At 50.4% G+C, this 15,194-nt stretch overlaps 1 protein-coding gene and 1 long non-coding RNA gene across 5 annotated transcripts in view; one reads left to right on the plus strand and one right to left on the minus strand.

Moving 5' to 3' along the window:
• The window catches only part of LOC110257717 (uncharacterized), a 37,922-nt gene that overhangs the window by 16,432 nt on the left and 6,296 nt on the right, over positions 1-15,194 (minus strand). Inside the window, exons 1-3 of one of the 2 annotated variants that reach the window (XR_014835528.1) lie at positions 7,140-7,350; positions 6,225-6,372; positions 376-4,261 (exon numbers count right to left, since the gene is read on the minus strand). This is a non-coding gene — a long non-coding RNA (uncharacterized LOC110257717). Of the gene's footprint in view, positions 1-375; positions 4,262-6,224; positions 6,373-7,139; positions 7,351-15,194 lie in introns of those variants that run through there. The other variant, XR_014835527.1, reaches the window with a different exon arrangement.
• The window catches only part of RTL9 (retrotransposon Gag like 9), a 53,584-nt gene that overhangs the window by 14,835 nt on the left and 23,555 nt on the right, over positions 1-15,194 (plus strand). The gene's annotated exons all lie outside the window — the stretch shown is intronic.

Raw genomic sequence — 15,194 nt, forward strand, 5'->3', positions numbered from 1 at the left:
TACCCAGATTATCTCATTTAATCCTCATGATAACCCAATGACGTCAATTCTATTATTAGCCCCATTTTACAGATGAGGGAATCGAGGCTCTGAGATGTTAAGCAGAGTGCCCAAGGTCGTGCAGGTAGCGAGAGGCAGAATGGAAAGTTGAACCCGAGGCAGGCTGAGGCCGTGAATGGAACCATCTGTTCCCCTGGTAGCCCCCACGCTACCCCACCGCAGCCCTGATAGTATAGCCTTCCACTGGACTGGGAGCTTTCCAAGTGCAAGGACTCTGGCTTCTTCATTTGCTTCCCCTGTGCCTGGAATAGAGCTTGTTCCAGAACAGGTACCAATCAATATTTGTTGAGTAAATGAATGAGGGAGAGAGGGAGGGCCGGAATCCATGTTCTTTATTTTCCCAGCCTCAGGCTTATGGGCTCATGTTTATTTCCCTGGTTTACATTAAAATGTAGCCCTGGAGACAAGGTGTGTGCAAGAGGTGCAAGAGGTCCCTCCTCTCCCTGTGGGATACAAGGGGGGACGGGAGGTGCTAAGGAGAATAAGCGAGGCAGCATCTCTAGAGCAAGGCGCTCCCTTTTCAGCGGTTCATTTTGTCGTCAACCTGAAAAGCAGCCGGACCAGTTTAGGACTTAAACTTTCAGCGTTCCAGTCCCATCTCAGATCCTTTACGGAACTGAAGCTGGGTGTGGGGGAGGAGGAGGGGAGAGTTATAAATAAACAGATACCCACAAACCGGCTGGTTCTTTAAACAGAATTTGCTTCAATCAGCGCTGTGCCACATTTTCCCAACTGGCCTCCGTCATGAGAACAAGTGGGAACTTTCATAGTGAATGGCTTTCCCCCCCTCCCTACCCCACCCGATGAATGGTGGGAGTTTTGGCTTGGGAGGCAAATTTCAAATCCTCGGCACACACTTTCCTGCCCTACTGTGCCCCGTCCATCACACACAGTGCCCTGCACAGCATACCCAGTCATCACATCTGCTGCCTCAGCCCTCCACAATAATTGGGTCATTGTTTTATTACACCAGTGAGAGCGCTGCAAGCCTGTTAGGATTATGTCATTGACATTTGCGTGAAAAGGCAATCATGATATGCTGGGCATTTCACACAGCTGGGAATGCAACTGTGTTGTCATTGTTTGAGCGTCTCATCCAAACCCCCTGACTCCATGTCACAGTCCGGCCCAACCAGTGGAAACGGATTGCTCTGACGTCTGTCACCTTTTAAGGTTGTCTAGCCCTTCCAATAGACCAGGCAGGATCTAACTCTTCTCATGCACTTTTGGGCTTTTCTGCTTCTAGACGCAGCGGGCTGAGGCTGAGAGATGCCCGCTTCTCCGCAGTGTGGGAGGTGTTCACTCTCGTGGCTGGGTGCTGTAATATAGTATCATTTGTTCACTGACGGCTAATCAGAGCCAAGAACTGTTTTGGCTCGAGATCAAACAAAGGGCTAATGTTGTCTGTGGGGAAAGACTATTTAGACAATTTATGAATCAGAGTTCTGTGGTGACTTCTATGGTGTGTTACTTTCAGCGGGACCTGCGCTTTGACTGCATTGTCGGTAGGCTTGAGCACGGGTCTCTGCGAAAGAAGTTCCAGCCCAATTTGCACTTATCAACAGGTATTAATGACGGCAGAACATCTCAGTTGCGAACAGGGAAATGATTCGCACTGATTTCAGAAGTGTAAACAGAGCTCAAATTCGTGGGCCAGTTCTTTTACTGTGATACATTGATCTTCTTCTCCCACTAGTGTGGGGGCTGGAGTGCATGTGGCCATTCACCCGCTCTTGGAAGGAATCTATTGCAGACACCTCTCCGTCCCTTTTCTGGTCCCAGTCCTCGCCAAGCCAGCCCTCACCAGCCATCTCGAGGTGTGATAGGCACAGCTGGCCCAATAAAGGGGAGTCAGCTGAAAAGACACAGGGGCTTAGATGCACATCTCTCTTAATCCTCATTGCCGTGACTATAAAGAATTCAGGTTCCTGAATTTTTCTTGGCAACCGATTTCAAGTCCTGTGCCTTCTGGGTGCTTTGGTACTAGGGCTGTTCCTGGTTCCTGCTTTGGGTCTGTCTTTTCCTTATGGTGGCAGTTTCCCTTTCTGTAAAATGGGGCTCTCGCTGGGATCAAATGAGAGACCTTACCTAGACCTGGCATGGTGCCTGGTGAGGAGAGAGTAAGTGCCCCATCACTGGTGCTTGTCAGCATCTTTTTCCTGTCCAGGCGTCTTCTGGTTCTTTTCCCTGCACCTCCAATCCTGGCGCTGAGTCAGGGCCTGTTCTCTCCCCTGGCTGTAGCAAGCCAGGGCACCTGCCCTTCGGACAATCTGCCGTCCCTTCTCTGAGGGCCTTCTGTTGTCCTTTACCTGTCGCCATGCGGCACTCAGTGTAACCATGGCCAGACCTCTGCCAGCTGCTGACATTAACCTGTTGAATTCTGACAGGGGAGAGTCAGTTTCCAGGCGGGAATTTGCATGTGTGGGCCAGGTACAAGACCTTGTACCTGCCGTCCTCCGCGGTGAGCCAGTCACCCCCACTCTGGTTACAACCAGATGTTTCACACCCGTGACTGCAATGCCACCCATCAAATGGTTGCTTACAACGAAGACAGAGTGGTTTTCATATCAGAAATATAAGCTGTGTGTCGCTTCTCGAATGTCTTAAAAGCAGCTACCACACCTGGGTACTTTTCCCTGGAGAAGGACCCCCTTGTTGAGGGTCTTTAATTTGGAGGCGCCGGGGGTGATTATATACCTTTCCGAGGGGGTCCTGACTGCTCTAATTTGCAGGGAATTAAAATATTGGAGGAGATACGAGATCTTCCCCCAAACTCACCTGCTTTTTGAAAATGCGCTCCAGTTGCCTTGGCGAACAGCCAATGCAGGCGCTAAAAGAGAGTCAGAGAACGTAGGAATCCTGAATGCTACTCTCCTTGCATGTACATGCCCCAACAGAACGACGGTGGCGAGGGGGAAACAGGAAATGGAGAAAAGGCAGCTTTTGCATCCTAGGCTGGGAGAGGGGACGTGTGGCAACATCATGACAGCTGACTTCCCCACCAGGGTCAACCACTCAGTCTGAGAGGTTGTCCAATCTGGCAGGGCACCCCAGGGCCAAGAGTGAAGGGGCCAGTCCAGTGAGATCACCACCACGAGCAGGTCTCGTTTTGACTGCTTTGAGTCGACTTTCCTGCTTTGGCTTCGTTGCTTAGTGGTGCATTTGTTTCTACCCATTTGGGAGGGGCGACATGACCGACTTGTCTGTGTGTGTCGAATTTGTCCTTCTCAACACTTAATCGCATTCTCAGAGACCCTCTGAGCTCCAGCCACTTCGGGGTTGTGCTGTGAAATTGCGGCTGCTTTCTCTGCTCTCGCTGGGAACGGTGCGTTCTGATGATGTTAATTTCCTACCGTTTCCAACATCGGGTAGTCCATCGGGAGAGACAGGTGCTTAAGTGTTGAACCAGCTCTTCCTGGGAATTCACTCTTCCTCCTTCAGATCTCATGCAGATCCTAAAAGGTGTCTGGAGTTCCTTTCCTGCCAGTTTATCAAAAGTTCATATGCACTAATGCGTCAAATAGCGTTTGAGTTGTTATTATGCGTGAGGCGCTGTGCCACGATATGCTCTACCTACCATATCTTATTTCATCCTCACCACGAGGCTGTGAGGCAGGTACTATCACTATCTTCATTTTCATAAACAAGGAGACTGAGGCTCGGGGAATGTAATGCAAAAATCACACAACTGATATGCGGGGAGCTGGGATTCAAACCCAGGCTTATCTGATTCAACCACACGGTACTTTGTCCACATAGCCTCTTTAGGGCCTCTCACAGCCTTTGAGAACAAAATGAATCCTTGAGGAAATTTTCCTGCTCCACTCTTTGCTAATCGTTACAATTACCACTGCTATTACTACTGCTGCCGCTGCTATGGTTACTGGTCCTATTATCATTTTCCCAGCACAGGCAGGTGTTTTAAACCCAGCTGCCACTTGTAGAGTTCAAACCCAGATTCATAGGAGTCCAGTAGACCCATTCCACTTTTCTGTACGGCTTGGAATTCCACCCAGGAGGTGGAAGACAGGTACCACTCGCTCAGGTTGCCGACTGCCAGCTTAACTACCAACATCCACCCAACAGCTCTTGAGTACATATCAGATGAATCAGCGATAGGTCCTGCCCTCTAGTCACTCACTCCCCTAAGACCTTCCAGGTAGACAGACAGAAGCAGCACATTTAAATGTGTTACATTTACCTGATGTAAAAAAACAAAGCATGACTTATAATTCACACATGAAAGTCTGTGCAGACGGAGGGGTGGTGATGGGAATATGTCAAGGCCTTGAAAGAGGCTGGACTAGTTTAATAGAGCGGATGAGGAACCAGAAAGCTCTGCAGCTAACTAGCTACCTGGCGGCTGGCCCCTTAATCTCACTGGGCTCCTGTTTCCACCTCCCGGACGCCAGGAAAATAGTCATAGCCACCATGTATTAGGCATCTTCCTAAGTGCTTTCCATTTAGTCTTGGCAACCATTCTTCTTACATTCCCATTTCTGGGGTGGAGGCTCAGAGACGGTAGGTAAGGAGCCCTAGGTCACACAGCTCTTCAGTGGCTGATTGTTTCTATGCCCTGAATCTTCTCAAGCCACGAAGTTGCATCACCCCCCTTACCTCCTGAACTCCAAGGCAAGTGTTCTCTGTTGCCTTAAAATCAAAATCAAGGACAGTCTTGTGCAACCGAGCCAAGAGGATAAACATTCAAAATAGCAATTAGTAGGTAGAAATGTTGCCAGGAAGAGCTATACAAAAGCACAGAGAGACACCCAAGTGAGTTAGCAACACTGGGGGTGTGGTGGTGTTTGCTTGTTGGTTAATGGCATCTCTGCCAGCCCTCACCTTCCTCCTTCTCCTTCTCACTCCACAATTTCTCGGGTTGCTCCTGAGAGCACAACCCACCTAGAGACAGCCAGAGCCACCACAGGAGGGCACCAAGCCAGGACTGGCAGGCCTAGGGCAGTCGGGCTCTGGGCTAGAAACCATAAATAACCACTTGAATGAAAGCTAGCTTTGGCCAAGAGCCTTGCCATTTCTTAAGGGATTCTGTGCCTCTTATATGGACCTCGTTACTTGAGAAAGGCCTGGCCTCGTATATATAGCAATGATACTGATAATAGCTGCCCTTTAGTGAGCACTTACTATGGGCCTGGCCCTGCCCAGCACTCCCAGACACTAACTCACTGAACCCTCGCGCAGCCCTATGAGAGCCAGTGCTATGGTTTCCCCCATTTTACGCGGGAGGCATCAGGCTCAGAGAAGCTAAGTAACTTGCTCAAGTTCATACAGCTGGTTGGAGTTAGCATTTGAAGCCCGAAGCATCTGGTTCCCCGGGGACAGAGCTCTTAATTCTGGTATTTAATGAATGTCTGTTAAAGGAATAAACAGATGAATGAATGGACAAACGTATTAATTCATTTCACTTCACTTTAACAAACATTTATTGAGTGCTCTGTATGTGTCAGCCCCCCTCTGCTAGGCATCGAGGGTTCTAATGTTAAACATTTAAACTCAGGCACACACCCCCCTCCCATGGCCCCTGCCTATGAGCTCACAAAAGCACTCTCTAACGTGGCACGATTTCTTCTGGGGAAAAGTAATTTGAGTTTCTTGAACAGCAGTTTTTAATGATGCTATTAAATGTAACCCAAAGCGGGGGTTGTGCACCGGTGAGCAAAGAGTTTTCAAATGAGAGCGTGTCTTTGATTCATCATCGATTCAGCCAGAGAATGGTTACCACCAGAAATGGAGCTGCAACTCCTATCACATTAGCTAACTCTTCTTCCATCTATCATGTCTGTATGCTGTCGAACCCTCCCACGGTACAAAAATTATCTGTACTCTAATGGACAATTATCCCATCCATCATCCTCCTGGTCCTGCTGATTGCTGGCAGTCTACTTGCCCACGGCGGAGACTTACAAGTAGTCACGACCGATGATGCACTGGAAAATTGCTCATTTTTACACATTTCAAACCCGCGCAGAATGAATGCCTTTGCAGGCTGCCCTTTCAGCTACATTTGTTTTCCCGGTTGTATAAGAGCAGGTTATGAATTCTTTACCTGTATGTGAAACATGGCCTCTGCGAATATTTAAAAAAAAAAAAATCCGCTCTAGGCAGCAGCCCTATAAATAGGAAAATGACGAATGAATGAAACACACCTGGGGTGATAGTGGAGGCACAGGCCCTGTACCTGGGGCTCCAGCGGCTGGTTGGTCACGTCACGGTGCGATCACATCTTCCTTTTCCTTTCCAGGTATTTTGCAGAGAATCCCAAGTTGATTAGGGTCGCGGTGAGGACTCATGGTGCTGAAAGCAGGGTTTGAGGGGACAGTGAGAGATGCCCTTTTGAATCCCTTGAGACTATGGCTATGAGATTTCAGGGCAGAAATGCCCCCCATCCCCAACCTCCCACCCTAAGTCCGGTAACACCTTTAACCTTTTTTTTTTTTCAGGGCCGCACCTGAGGCACACGGAGGTTCCCAGGCTAGGGGTCGAATGGGAGCCACAGCTGCTGGCCTACGCCACAGACACAGCCATGCGGGATCCGAGCCGCGTCTGCGACCTATACCACAGCTCACAGCAACGCCGGATCCTTAACCCACTGAGGGAGGCCCGGGATCGAACCCGCGTCCTCATGGATCCTAGTCATGCTCATTAAACACTGAGCCACGAAGCGAACTCCCTAACACATTTACCTGTTGATTATAGTAGCCACCATGCCCGGTACAATCAGACTCACTGGTTGCCCAAGGCAAGAATCCAAGAGTTGTCTTTCCCACATCCTATTTCTCACCTCCACGTTCAGCCAGCCACTAAGCCCTGCCAAGTCTACTTCCTAAGCGTTCCTCAAATCTGACCCACTTTCTCCATTCCTCCTGCCAGGTCCGGAGTTCAGGACTCCCTCGAAGAAATCCTCTCTTGCCTAGATTCCTTCCATAGCTTCCCATTTCCTCAGCTCTCTTTGCCTCCCCCGGGGATCATTCTCCCCAGAGTGGCCGAGCCATCCTTCCAAGATACAAATCCCATCCTTTCACACTCCCTCCTCTACTCCAGTGCAACTGACTTTACCATACCTGAGACCAGAGGCTCTCCAAGTGTGGCCTTGGGGCCCGGCAGTCACAGCGTGTCTGAAAACTCCTTAGAGACCCACTGCATCTGAAAGCGGGCCCGCCCTCGTCCCCGCCCCCATCATTTAAGTCTGAGGAGACCTCCAGGTGATTCTGACAAAGGTTCCAACTTGAAACCTCCCACCCTAAAGCCCTGAGTTCCCAATCAGGCTTGTACGTTAGAATAAACTGGGGGAGGTTTTTAAATATCCCAACGCCTCCCCCACGGGCTCATTAAATCCGAGTTCCTGGGGTTGGGAGCCTGTCATCAGTGTTGCGTTTAAAGCTCCCCAGGTGATTTCAGTGGGCAGTCAATTCGGAAACCTACGGCTCGCTCCATAGCTTGGCATTTAAGGCCTCTTTGGTCCCATCTCCCCACGCTCCTCCTATGCTCCTTCTAGAACGGAATCATCACGAGTCTTTGCCAGTTCTCCGAGGCCACAGACAGTCTCTCACCTCAGGGCATTTGCACGCATCTCTCCCCCTTCCCCGGCCTCCCCCACGCCCTCTCTTCAGCTAGCAGACACCTTCTTATCCACAACACAGAGCTCAGAACACCCCTCTGCCAAAGAGCCTTCTCAGACTTCCCCAGGCTGGGCTAGATGCCGCTCCGCTGCGCTCCCACAGCTTCTGTATCCCTGCCCTTGCCCCATTGTTTTGTTACCCTGCGCTTAGTTGTCTGCTTCCCCGACCAGCCTGAGAACATGGATTATCAGCCTAAAGGATGGCACGTGGCACCCAGTGGCTGTTCCATGATGCTACACATCCTGTGCCCCCTTCCTAGGTCATGCTTCTGTACCTTGTCCGAGGGGTGACTGTCTCCTCCGCTTTCAACATACAGCTCAGAGGGCACACCTTTGAGGAAATCATCTCTGAATCCCCTATCTGAGTTAGGGACCCGTCCTCTGGGCTCCCACAACACCCTGACCTTAACCCCGTCCTGGCCCTCAGCACATGGGCAGTCACCATCTATTTCGCTTCTCTGCCTCTGTCGCTGTGAGCAGCTTGAGATCGGGAGTGGAGCCAGGGGCATCCCTGAATCCCAGCACAGCACCTGGCACCTGTCAGGTGCTCAGTAAACACCTGGAGAACGGATCACTGAATGAAGACTCTTTCCTCTCCCATGTCCTCTGCCACTGTTCCTGTCCAGACCCCACCTCTCCTTTCTGTAACCCATCTGTACATGCCCCCCCCCATGTGGTTTTCTAAAACCACAGTCACCCTGTCTCTCGGACTCAAATCCTTTCGGCGATTCCTCACGGTCTGTAGAGCAAATAGGAAAGAGGCATTTGAGGCCCTTCCCAAGAATACCCCTGCCTTTCCAGCCATACCCCCCTCCCCATTCCCCCGTATAGGACCGGCTACATCATTTCTGAGCGGGCCCTGGGGGCAAAATGAAAAGGCGGAGCCCCGTGTTCAACTCTTGCATTTGGAGTGGATGAGCAATGGGGTCCTGCTGTACAGCACAGGGAACTATCTATGTCCAGTCTCTTGGGATACAACCTGATGGAAGAGAGTATGAGAAACAGAATGTACATATATGTTTGACTGGGTCCCTATGCTGGACAGCAGAAATTGACACAACATTGTCAATCAACGATACACTAACTTAAAAAATTTTTTTTCAGAGTATTAAGATTCTCAATATTTATTCAACCAAGCACGGGACCCTTGTGAGTGCAGGGTCCTGCGCTCAGGTGCTGGCCTGTCCCTGCATGCAGCCCGCGTGCCAGCCAAATGAACTTGCCGTTCCCTGAACTGCTGTGTGGGATCATTTCCTCCGTGACCTTGGCCAGTCTGTTCCCCTGTCACCACTCCAGAGCGCCTCTTGCCCACAGATCCGCCTTTTCCCTGTCCCTTAGTTTCTACCACGCACCCTGATAGCGATGGTTATTTTTCTTTTCTTCTTCTTCTGGTTTTTTAATTTTTAAACTTTTTATTATAGTTGATTGACACAGTTCTGTCAATTGCGGCTGTACAGCAAAGTGACCCAGTCATACATCTATATACATTCTTTTTCTCACCTTATCCTCCATCACGTTCCATCCCAAGTGATGGAATATAGTTCCCCGGGCTAGACAGCAGGACCTCATGGCTTAGATGGTTCTCTTTCTGAATGTAGTCGTGCTCTGTATTGAATTTTGAGCTACTTGAGAATAGGGACACTCTTCGGTTTCTTTTTGTGGTTTCTATAGGTCTAACACAGTACTTTGTGCTCATCTCACTCGTAGAGTGACTCAGGGAAAAAATGCCCAGCCCCAGGAGCCGAGCCTGCCAAAAAATCATTAGACACGAGAGCCTGACTTGAGTCCCTCAGGATTAGCTATGTAGCATTGAAGGGATTATTTCCTTCTCTGAGCCTTAGCTTTGCCATCTATAAAAAGATGATGCGTTCTCGAATTATTTTCTGCCAGGATCTTATTCTTTGCTAATGTTTTCAAAATACTCTCGTTTTTTTTTTTTTTAAATTTACCTAAAATTAAAAATATATATTTTAGGAGTTCCCGTCTTGGTGCAGTGGAAACGAATCCGAGTAGGAACCATGAGGTTGTGGGTTCCATCCCTGGCCTCGTATAGTGGGTTAAGGATCTGGCATTGCCATGAGCTGTGGTGTAGGTCTCAGACGTGGCTCGGATCTGGTGTGGCTGTGGCTGTGGTGTAGGCCGGCAGCTACAGCTCTGATTAGACCCCTAGCCTGGGAACCTCCTTATGCCATGGGTGTGGCCCTAAAAAGAAAAAGACAAAAATATATATAAATTATATCACATGAGCACAGTATCTGAATTTTGGAGGGTATGATTCTGTTTTTGTTGTTTCTGGCTTCATTGTGTGCTTTGAAATTTTAGATTATGAGTTCATGCTCAGCCCGACTATATTTATGGGAATCTGGACGTGGATGGAGGGTGTGTTCCTCCAGGAAGAATTTGTGTTTGCTTCTTCCAGGTGCTTCAGGGCACCATTAACCCAGGACTACGCTGAGTCAATTGTTTATTCCCAAAGGCAGGAGCTCCGCCTTATTTGTCTATGTGACCCGGGCTTAGCTCAGGGACTTGGAGACATGGATTTGTTGATTGAATGGATGAAGGAATAAGGCCTCTATGAGCTTCTTTTGGAAACCCACTAAGAATTTGAACCTCTGGTGTCAACAGTAGGTACAGCAGAAGAATAATATTTACAAATGTTTATTGAGCACTTACTATGTGCCAGATATTCTTCGTGTACTGTGTGTATTAATTCATTTGGTTCTCGCTGTAACTCTGTGAGGCAGGCACTATTATTGTCCTCATGGTACAGAGTGGACACAGGCTCAGAAAGGCTGAGTGACTTGGCCAAGGCCACACAGCTAGTGAATGGCAGAAAAGATTCGCCCCACCCTAGAGATACATCTAACCACCATCTCATAGTGGAGGAGAGAGCAACAGTTGTGACAGTATCAATAGAGCAGAAAGTTTCAGTCCTGCCAGAGGGAGTGCAAGAGGCCACACCAGGCACAGGAGGGAACTTGGCATTGTCAATTAACCCTTGTTATATAGATACACCCTGCCAACTAGAAGAGGAGCAGTTGGAAGGCAAGAACCATGGTTCACAGCTCTTTGATATATATTATATTTAATATGTATAACAAATATACATATTTGCTGAATGAACAAATGGATTTCAAATTCACTGGAGATTAAACACATGGATGCTTTAAATAAATGACTTCATGTGTTGTACATCAGACTGAAGTCGGTAATAAAGTCTTCACATTGCTTTAAAACCTGAAAATGCCAAGAGGTGACCATAACATGGTTGAGTATAGCCATACCTTGCCTTTGTCCCAGTGCCTGGCACTCAGGACCCTCTGGGAATAGAAAGGAAGAAATTTGGACTCTGTCTTCACAGGCCCTGACACCGTCGGGAACCAAAGGCCACTGTGCTTGTAACCCGTTCCTTTGGCTGCTGTCCAAATCTAGGAGGGCTTGGAGAAAAGGGGGGGGGAGCTTTATTGGCTCTTATCCTTGCCAAGGCCAGGCAAGAACTGGAGTGTGGACCCGCAGTATACACTCTGGGTCCTCCCTCCAGCATTGGTCTGATGGAATGAAATCTCCAGTCTCTGCCAATCTGGGTTCAATATTTACCTGGGAGTTTGCAATGAGCCTGGGGACAGGGCTCCAGAATGAAGAGGAATGGAGTTGGGGAGTGAGAGGAGACCCGTGTGTGTGTGTGTGTGTGTGTGTGTGTGTGTGTGTGTGTGTGTGTGTGTGTACTGGGTGAGGAATGGCAGGGATAAGGGTCAATGAGAGTGGGGTCAGGCTGAAGAGTGTTGGAAAAGAAATAAGTCCTCAGCACATAATGTTTCCTTTCCAAGGACTTCTTTTGGCTGAAACAACTTGCTGGGTCTCAAGCTCAGAAGCCCAGATCGGGCAGTGAGCCACCCAGGTTTCCACCTTGGCCTTCCTTATGGGTGGGGGTGATGGTTAAAAGAGACCCTGGGAACAGGAGTTTGCCCCATGCCTGTGCTAATATATTCACTGCCTCTATCCGGCTAGGGGGCACATGACAAGTCCTTCCCTCGCCTACTCCATGGACAGTCCAGGACTCACTGCTAGAAAACCCCTGGGGACCTCATTGGTGAAGAATTTAATATGGGGCATGTCGGAGTTGGAGAGCCCAAGGCACATTCAGGCAGCCGAAGAGGTCTGGGCTGGAAAGAGACCTGGAAGGCAGAAGTATAGAGGTGGGAGTTGAAACTGCCCAAAGGGAGGTTATAGAAAGAAAGGCAGAGCAAAGGGCTTGCAGAGTTATTAGGGTTGGTGAGATGGGGCTTGGGAGTCATGTGGCTTTGAGGAGCGTTCGTGGATTCATTCATCCCTCCAGTCATTCAACATTTATTGAGCTTTGTGCCAGATACGGAGTTTGAAGCGGAAGTTGAGGATTTAACCGGGAGAAGGGTTAAGAGGGGATCCCTGGGCGGATTCAGATGAAGGAGAAGGGAGCGGCTGAGTGCCTAGGCTCGCTCTTGCCAGGAGAGCACATCTGTGAACACAGAGCTGCATCTGTATCCCAGCCAGCTCCCCCCACCACCTAATCCCCTCCTTGCTACCCACCCCCCTCTGTGTTCTTTCTAGGCACTTAACTGTGGCGCCAGAAACCCCCCGTTCTGAGAGCCCAGGCAATCCCCAGGGGCTGGGCGGGGGGTGGGGAGGGTTGACAGTTTGGAGTACCAGAGCCGGATGGAGCAGGAGCTGTCTGTCTGTCTGTAATTAGCTCCAGCTGCTGTTGCCTGGCAGCACTGGGGGCCGCGGGGAGTGTGACTGCATGCGGGTCAACCTGCGTGCGTGGCTCCCCATCGCTATCACTCTATTTCGCACAGTCTTGTGCGCTGGCTTGGGCCCCGCTCAAGGTCCTCTCGGGTCCCTGAGGATCTCGAAGGACAGAGTGTTCCACAGGCAGCACCAGCTTGAATCACTAATGCTGCTAAGCAGGAGGACAACAAATATAGGCCCCCATATGTCCTGGATACACGAGCCCCTGCTCCCTCCATCCTCCCCCACTTCCTGAATGTTTCCTACTGAGTGAAGCCCCAGCCCTGGAAATTAGCAACACCTTACTTTTGTGCAGCCTTTTGGCAATGAGCCTTCACAGCTGTCACGCCACCCCAGACTGCCCCGAGGGCAGCATTTTACAGGTGAGGCCCAGGCAAGCAGGGATATTGGCATAGGCTCACCTGGCTGGATGGAAGCAGAGCTGCATCCGGGATGCTGACCCTCCGCCAGCCTCCTGGCCAGGTGCCCCAAGCCCAGCAGTGCGCCGCCCAAAGGGCGGCTACTGGGCGGCTCCGGCTGCTGCTCTCTGCTCCTGAGAACTCGTGGGCTGTGGCTCCAGGACCTGCCTCGGCAAATGCTGGAAACTAGGACCTTGGAAGCCGAGCCTAGACTAAGAGGTTACTTAGGGCCTGCTGCGTGCCCACCTGCGAGCGTATGGGGGTCTCAGGCAGGGGTCCAGCCGAGCCCCCAGCCCTCAAAGAAATGACAACCTGAGTGGGGAGACTAAGCTTAGACCCCAGGTCCAAAGGCAATTGCAAGAGCTTCCCTCTCTCCCACTAACCAGTCTGTTACCAGGGACCATGATGCAGAGACCCCATCTGCTGTCTCTTCTCTCCTGCCCCAGCCCAGGGGGCGATGTGTAGTGAGGGCTAAGGATGAAGAATGGGAAGATGAGGGAAGAAAGGAAAAACTTGAGCTCCCGCTAGAGGTCAGGCACAGTGTGGAGTATATACATTATATATATGTCATCTAATATATATGTCGTCTATACTATATATTCATATACACACGCAAACACATGCATACATAATCACTTTCCACGGATTAACTCATCTATTTAACTGAGTCTCATCCACGTAAAGAGTTTGGGACAGAGTCTAGCACATAAAAAGCACTGAGTGGATGCTAACTATTCATCACCATCTTCTTTATCATTATCTGCATGAATATTATATACACTATCTCACTGACTCCTTCTGACTCTGGAAGGTAGCAGCTATTCTTTTTATTCCCAACCTACAAATGAGGAAAGCAATCGTTTATTGTATACAAGCCTGGGGAGGTGTTGAGAATGCAAAGGAGGACCCAGTAGGGTCCCCAGTAGCCTCTGGGGACCTCTCCATCCAGCAGGAGGGCGGGGGCGCACACAAATCCTCATGGTCCAAGGATGCTGCAGTCGAGGACCATAGCGGCGTCATGGCGGCGCTGATGGTAAAATGACCTGGTATCGAGAAGCTGGGCAGGCTTCTCGGATGAAGCCCTTTGAGCTGGACCCTGGAGGGTGGAGGAGGCTTTTGCTGGGAGGAGCAGCAAGGGAGGGAAGGAGAAGCACTTGCATGAAAGCGCCTGGTCTGGAAGGTGGGACCATGGCTGGTGGGGTGCAAGGGTGGTAGCAGCAGAGGGGGCAGAAAAGGGGGTGGGGAGCAGCTTAGTCAAGGCTTTGGTGGCCAGGCTGAGAGTTTTGCCCTCTGTCCTGTGAGCCATAGGGAGCCAGCGAAGGTTTTCATGAAGCCTGAGGAGTGACAGGCCAGGAAGACAATTCTTAGAGAGGCTGGACGTGGGTAGACCGATTGGGAGGCCCTGTCAAGGACTGAGGCAGGGAGAGCAGAGAGCAGGGGACCATTCCAGGGACGCGTCAGCAGGGGGAAACCTTAGGGCTGGGCGTCCTGGAGGGTCAGGGAGCAAGAAAAGCTGACAGTGACCCTGAGCTTCCAGCTTGGGTCCATGCAGATGCTGCTAATTGAGGTGGGGGGGATCACAAGACTATTAGTTGCAGGGGCATGGGTGGGGACAGGTGACACGTTCAGCTTGGACCCATTGGATCTGGGATGCCGATGGGACTTATGAGTGGGCATGTCCAACAGGAGGCAGGGTGAGAGATGGGGCTGAAAAGCCACCAGGGTTAAGTGGCATTGGTTGACCTCGTGGGACAGGATAGAGTCTCTTCTCCCATTCACTCCTCCAGGGCAAGGGCTGGGGACAGAGCCGGGGAGTCCCAGCGTGAAAGGGGTGAGGTGGTGGGAGACATGGGCTGGGGGGAGAAGACCCCTTTTTCCTAGCCCCTCCCAGAAACCTCATCCCTTCTCCTCAGGACCAGAGTCCCCTTTTCCAGGACTGCACTCCCACCAGTGAAGGAAGGGACAATCACTTCAGCTTTTGAGTCCCTTAGTTGAGGGGGGCGGGTGTCTTCTAATGAAATGCAGTAAATGAACCACCAGGGATTCGAGACAGAAAGGACAGACACCAGGGCTCTACAATGACCGCTGGAGCCTTCAGTGCCCATAATGGAGTCTTCAGGGCTACGTAGCTGGAAGCACATTCGCGGGGGCATTTTGAAACATCCAGCCTGTGCAAACCACTGTGGGTCTCCCAGGAGTCCGAAAACTTTAATTAGACCAGCAGGTCCCATAACCAAATCTCATAAACTCATACATCTATAGCAACGAGTTAGCCACAGGAGTTTCCGTTACACTCTGAATGTAAAAGACCCTAC

This window comes from Sus scrofa, chromosome X (genome assembly GCF_054392235.1).
Source record: "Sus scrofa isolate SSC_HxYL_T2T_F1_AM1 chromosome X, Sscrofa_HxYL_maternal_Yorkshire_Landrace_v2.0, whole genome shotgun sequence".
In the NCBI taxonomy this organism is placed as follows: Eukaryota; Metazoa; Chordata; class Mammalia; order Artiodactyla; family Suidae; genus Sus; species Sus scrofa.